Here is a 5,777-nt window from a genome sequence, read left to right as displayed (position 1 = left end):
GGGCGAGGCCACAACAGTGAGAAGCCCGCATACCGCAAAAAAAAAAAAAAAAAAAAAAAACTAAAACAACCCATGCACTGCACCTAGGGGAAAGTCTTTGTAAGCACCATGGTGTTGAGCAGCTGTAAGGAAAGCTGTGTTTTCTTCACCCACAAACCCCACAACAATACCTTCAGAACTGTATTGCGTTTAAGTTGTATCTTCTTCCCCTAAGATACTCTGACAAAACATTCTAGAATCCAGGACAACCCCAAGATCAGTTCATTATATTCTTGCAAGAAAATCAAAGTAAAAATGTATGTACATCATCAAATTTAACCTAATTATTATGCTTTTATAACTTTCATAAAGTATAAGGACACATATTGAAACACATTGTTCTATCTGATCATTTTTATTTTAGATCAGTGGACACAAAGCTCAAAGGACACCTGAGCAGGGGACTCTTCTCTTTAGAGAGAACTTCAAACAATCCTCAAAGATGTAAGTAATAAGGAATTTTTGTTCTTTACTTGTGAAAATGCTAATCCAGATTCTCTGGCTCCAATTCCTTAAGTTGGAAATAACACATAATAACGATAACTTAACTAAGAGTTCACTTTGTAAAACATCTTTGTCTTCATTTTAGAATCCAGTGCGGGAAAGAGACAGGAAGTAGTGACAGAAGGCTGGGAAATGGAGGCAGCGAGAGGGGACGCCAAGCCCATGGCAGAGCCTTAGCAATGGAGAGGTTGGTGTAGACCCAAGAATTCAGAAGGGGCAGATGACCTGGGGAACAGGTGGGGGAGCATAGATCCTGCAGAAGGAAGGACCAGGGTGTGAGAGACAGAGTGAAGGACATAGTTGGAGAGAAATTTAGGCAGGATAGAAGAGGATGTGGTTAGGAATGGAGCCATGTAGAGCCACGAAGAGAAGCCAAACCCATAGCTTTTCATGGCATCGACTTGGTGTGATCAAACAGGTGAGACGACATGCTCACAGTCGTGGCTCCTAGAACACTCCATATAGTTTGGCCAGTTTCAAATTACAGCGAACAGCCTACAGCGACTTACTTCATTCTTTAAAAATGAGAAAAGCTATTTTTCCTACATTCAAAATGGATTTGGCAAAGCCAAGCCCTGGAGTGGGGTTGCTACTCTTTGCTGCCCTTAAATTAGAGCTTGTCAGTCAAGTAGGCATTCACCCCCAGACAACCAGCAAAGAAAGACAAGCAGGTGGAACAGAAATGAGCAGCAAACCGTCCATACCCAGACTCCGCTCGCTCCCTGTGTGCAGCTCATCTCAGGACGCCAGAGCCTGGGGGTCAGGCAGGTGCTTCAAGTTCAAAGCCACAGTCAGAAACCACGCCTCTCCCATCCCTTTCTGCCCTTCACATTTTCAAAGCTTCATCCAAGTTTTAACTTTTCATCTTACTAAAAGTAAACAGCATAGCTTTTTTGAGGAACCTACTGAGTGAACCCAAGCAGCAGGAATGTCCACGTGGCATGATAATTCCTTTGAGACTTTAATTTGTGTTTTGTTTTTTGCGTTTTCTCTCCCTCATTGGCCAGGCCTTCCTTTGTGTTCCTTTGACTGAGGTCAGCCTCTGTTCCAGGTATTTGTTTTTAAAAGCGTGAAGTTATTAAGGGGTATTAGGCTAGAGGGAGGGAAGAGAAGTGTTTTGAAGAGTGGAGAAAAGAGAGGCTCTGCACCCCACCCCCAAGCAGGGGCCTTCCTACATCCCTAGACATTTCAGGATGCTCAGCTGATTTCCATCTGCCAGGATCTGCATCTCGGTGTCAACGGTCTCATTCCCTTGGAAGTTCTGAAAAGTGTGCCACCTATTTGCATGGAAGACCAGAGGAGCAAAGAATTAAGCTGCTCTCCTCCCAACAGGCAGATACCCCAGTCAATGGCTCTTAGAAGTTGATGTATAAATACCCCAGCTTCTTGGCCCTTGTGTATAATAATTCTGCAGTGTATTTTGCACAATCCCTCAGCGTTTGCTTGGAGGATTGAGCTCCAGTGCCCACTGTGGTAGCCGGCTTGACGACACACATTTTATTGGCTTTCTTCCCTTCCCTGTATCCCCCAGCCACTTCATATCAGCATTCCCTGAACCTCTCAAATAAACCACCTGCACCTGAAGTTGTTTCAGGGTCTGTTTCTATGGGCACCAAACTAAGACACCTTAAATACTGACTCTCCTCTAGAACATCTGGTATCTCAGTCATAAAAAGAATACTGGGGGAATAGATTCAGAGTATGAGTCATCATACTATTTCTTGTTTTTCAAATTATTTGGAAATTATCTCACCTGGGTGTACTTTTTTGCTTTAGTGGTGACATTGAAGGAGTTGGCAATTAGATGGAGTACATGCTGTGATTTCTCCCACAGAAGAAATCATTCTTGAGCAAAGTGAACATCTAAAAATGTCCTGGATTGCCCACATGCAGAGATAATAATCAAAGTATTTAACTGGTACAGCATGGTCCTCAACCAATCATAAAAGATGCTGGTCTACATGCTGCAGGGCTGCCTCACCAGCTGACCATAGGCTCTGCCCAGTGAAACACAGGGGTCCCAGTTCTGCCTGGGTGAAATCTGCAGGTAGGCTTGAGAGGTCATTGAGCAGAGAAGGGTTTACTTGGCTTTCTCCAAGGGGGCTCAGAGGTAGGTGGGTATGATTTTGATTCCTCCTCAGAAAAAGAAGTGATGTGTAGAAACATTTATTGAACATCTCTGAAGGGAGCTAAAGGCCCAGCAGGGGCCACATCGGCAGGGACTTTGAGAGCTTTACATTCCAACATATTATTTGTGTTTTCTTCTGAGTATGGAAGTAAAGCCACAAACCGCATCAGGTTTCCTTCTGGAAGAATGTCTCTTCTCCATTGTGGGTGGTCTGGGCAAGACCAAAAGGCAAAGCAGCCAGCCTGTAGGTGTGTATATGATCCAAGGTAAGTCCATCAGTCTCTCCTGGAACTATAAAAGTGAAGCAGAATGATGAAAGAATGGGAGAAAAGGTCGTTGGAGTTCATTTACGCAGTGAGAGTGCTAATTCATTCATGCAGTAGGGATGCTATAAAGTATGGTCAACTGCTTCCTGCTACCTAGACCCCAGAGCTGCCTGGTTACTCTTCTTGTTCTTGAGCCTTTCATTGGCTCTGGGAGCCTTTTGATAGCCTTTTGGTAATTTCCTTTTACTGCTTAAAATTTCCAGAACTGGTTAATTTTACTTACACCTAAAGAACAATAACAAAATTGGCTCCTATATGCTTATCTTCAGCCATGTTTGGTGGAGAATGGACCTCTTGGAAGATCGTGTGGCAGCAACTACTGAAAAGGGAAGAAAAGAAGCCAGTCCCTGGATCTTCAGCAAACAAGAGGAAGAAGGCACAAGAGGTAGGTGTGGGCCTGAGGGACACGGTGTACGTCCCTTGAGGAAGATCCGCTTCACCACAGTTGGCTCTCAGGTACCCAGGGAGCTAGAATTCCAGCCTGGTTTCTCCATGGCCTCCCAGGTTGACCAGCTTGGGAGTCAGGCATTCCTCACAAGCAAAGCCCTAGTAGCTTGAGCAGCTACTAGGAAAAGGACAAAGGCTCAGGTCAGGCTCTCTTCCTGTTAGCAATTCTGGTAAGACAGGGAGTAGGTGGGCATTGAAATCATGGGCTAGGACTTCCCTGGAAGTCCAGTGGTTAAGACTCCACGCTTCCACTGCAGGGGGGTATGGGTTTGATCCCTGGTTGGGGAACTAAGATCCCGCATGCCATGTGGTATAACCAAGAAAAAAAAAAAAAAGTAAAGAAAAGAAATCATGGACTAAAATGAGGCCTTGCTGCAATATGTGGACTTATTCTTAAGAATATGGTAAGAATATGTCACTTACTATGACATTTACATTTACTGCACAATAATTATGCGTATGTTTATGCATATTTCATGGGAACCGTAATGTGAACTGGGTGGATTTTCCTTTTTTTATGCTTATTTGCATGAAGAAAAGTGAGAAATGAATTTTCTGTCGTAAGTGCGACCATTCCTTTGCCAGTGTTGGGTACAACACAACCATATCAAACCCTCAAAGAGGGGCCATCTAAGCACCTGCCAACCTGGCCCACCCACAGAGCTTTGCCTAGAAGCCGTGTCTCTTATAGAATTTAGCTCGAGCTATAATATCACTGATGACGTCAGTCTATGTCCGCGGGGGTGGCAGTGGCTTCAGTTCCTGACTTGAAGGCTGAGAAACCACCTGAAATGAAACCAGAGGTTCAGATTGAAAGATTAACTTTCAGCAGAAATAAGATATGAGCATTCCCGGGATGTCAGCCCTCCAGGGAAATCTTCCAAAGCAGACAGTCCCAGATCCTCTTTCCCCCCTTCCTCTCCTCCTGAAAGGATCCATCTCCTCAAGAATCACTGAAAAACTTCCAGATTGCTTTCCTTCTCTCTCTCTTTTTCTGAAGACTTTTGTTTTTCTTGCTGCAAAAGTCAGATTTGCTTCTTATTTAGTGCAGGCCTGGCAAAACTAGATCCCCAGTAAATCTTCAGTCTAAAACTGCTTGTAACATTCTCTCAGTCATTCAAGAACTCACTCATTTATTCACTCATTCATTCATTCAATAAAATGTTTTAAGCACCTACTGTGGACCAGGATGTGTGCCACACTGAGCGCACAGTGCACAATGATGCTCAAGACATACTCATTCCTTTGTAGGTGTATGTGTGCAATATGCATGTTTGAGCATATGTGTATTATCCCCTAGAAGGTTAATCTTCAGTAGTTACTCATGTGTTTACCATAATTGTGCTCTGCTCGGATGTCTAGAGATAAAGACCCCTGGTCCTGATCCCTGCCTTCAAGGACCTTGAAATAGAAAATAGAAACTGTTTATTTGAAATTAAGGCCATAAAATGTAAAACTGTTTATTTGAAATTAAGGCCATAAAAGGAGAGAGGTATATACATACCATGGGCCTATAGGAGGCAGACTTAATAAGAATTGGTATGGCTGGATGCGAAGGGAGAAGGAACCAGAGAACCTAAGAAAAAAATATGTTTTTTTCTGGCTGGAATGACTGGGTATGTTATAGTGCCTTTCACAGAGGCAGAAAATACAGAAGAAAAAGCAAGTTTATAGTGAGAGGCTAGTGAGTTAGTTCAGTCTGGGAGGTGCTGAACCTGAGGGGGTCTGTGATCAGCCTAGCAGGGATTTCCACCTGGACACATCATGGTACCTAAAGCCCTGGTGTCACTGAGGATGCTCAGAGAGTGAAAATGTGTTCAAAAAATTCAGAAAGTGGGTAAAAGCTTCTTGCACCAGGGAAAAAAAACCCATCAGAGGAAGGCAAACATATTCTTTTAAACAATCACACTAACTCTCAAGGTATCACTCAATGGCTCAATAACCAATGAGATGTAACAAGAACCCCCACCATCTGGCAGAAGGGGAATGGAAACTGGGCACGAAGGACACTCCAAGGAACTCAGTGCTTCAGAGAGCACTAGGGGTCCTCCCAGGCCCACTGCTGACCCTATGGGCACAGGCCCAGGGAGCCCCAAGGTACACCCGGCCTTCTGGGCTCTCACTCACTGCTCTTCTAAACAAAGCACTGGCCTACCTTTGAGGTATTGAGCCACACTCCACGTGGGGAATTTTTTCTGGTTTGCCTTAATTCTGTCTGTGAGAATCCCAACAGCCTGCAAAAGGTGTGCTTTGCTGCCCCAGGTACCAACAGGCTGATGGATTTTTTTTATCAAGCTAGAAAATTCAGGTAAGAATGTCAACATCTGGATGGA

This window comes from Delphinapterus leucas, chromosome 13 (assembly GCF_059928025.1).
Source record: "Delphinapterus leucas isolate spDelLeu-1000000601 "Yukka" chromosome 13, BTC_Dleu_Yukka2, whole genome shotgun sequence".
Taxonomy (NCBI): domain Eukaryota; kingdom Metazoa; phylum Chordata; class Mammalia; order Artiodactyla; family Monodontidae; genus Delphinapterus; species Delphinapterus leucas.
Note: the sequence above shows the minus strand (reverse complement) of the source record.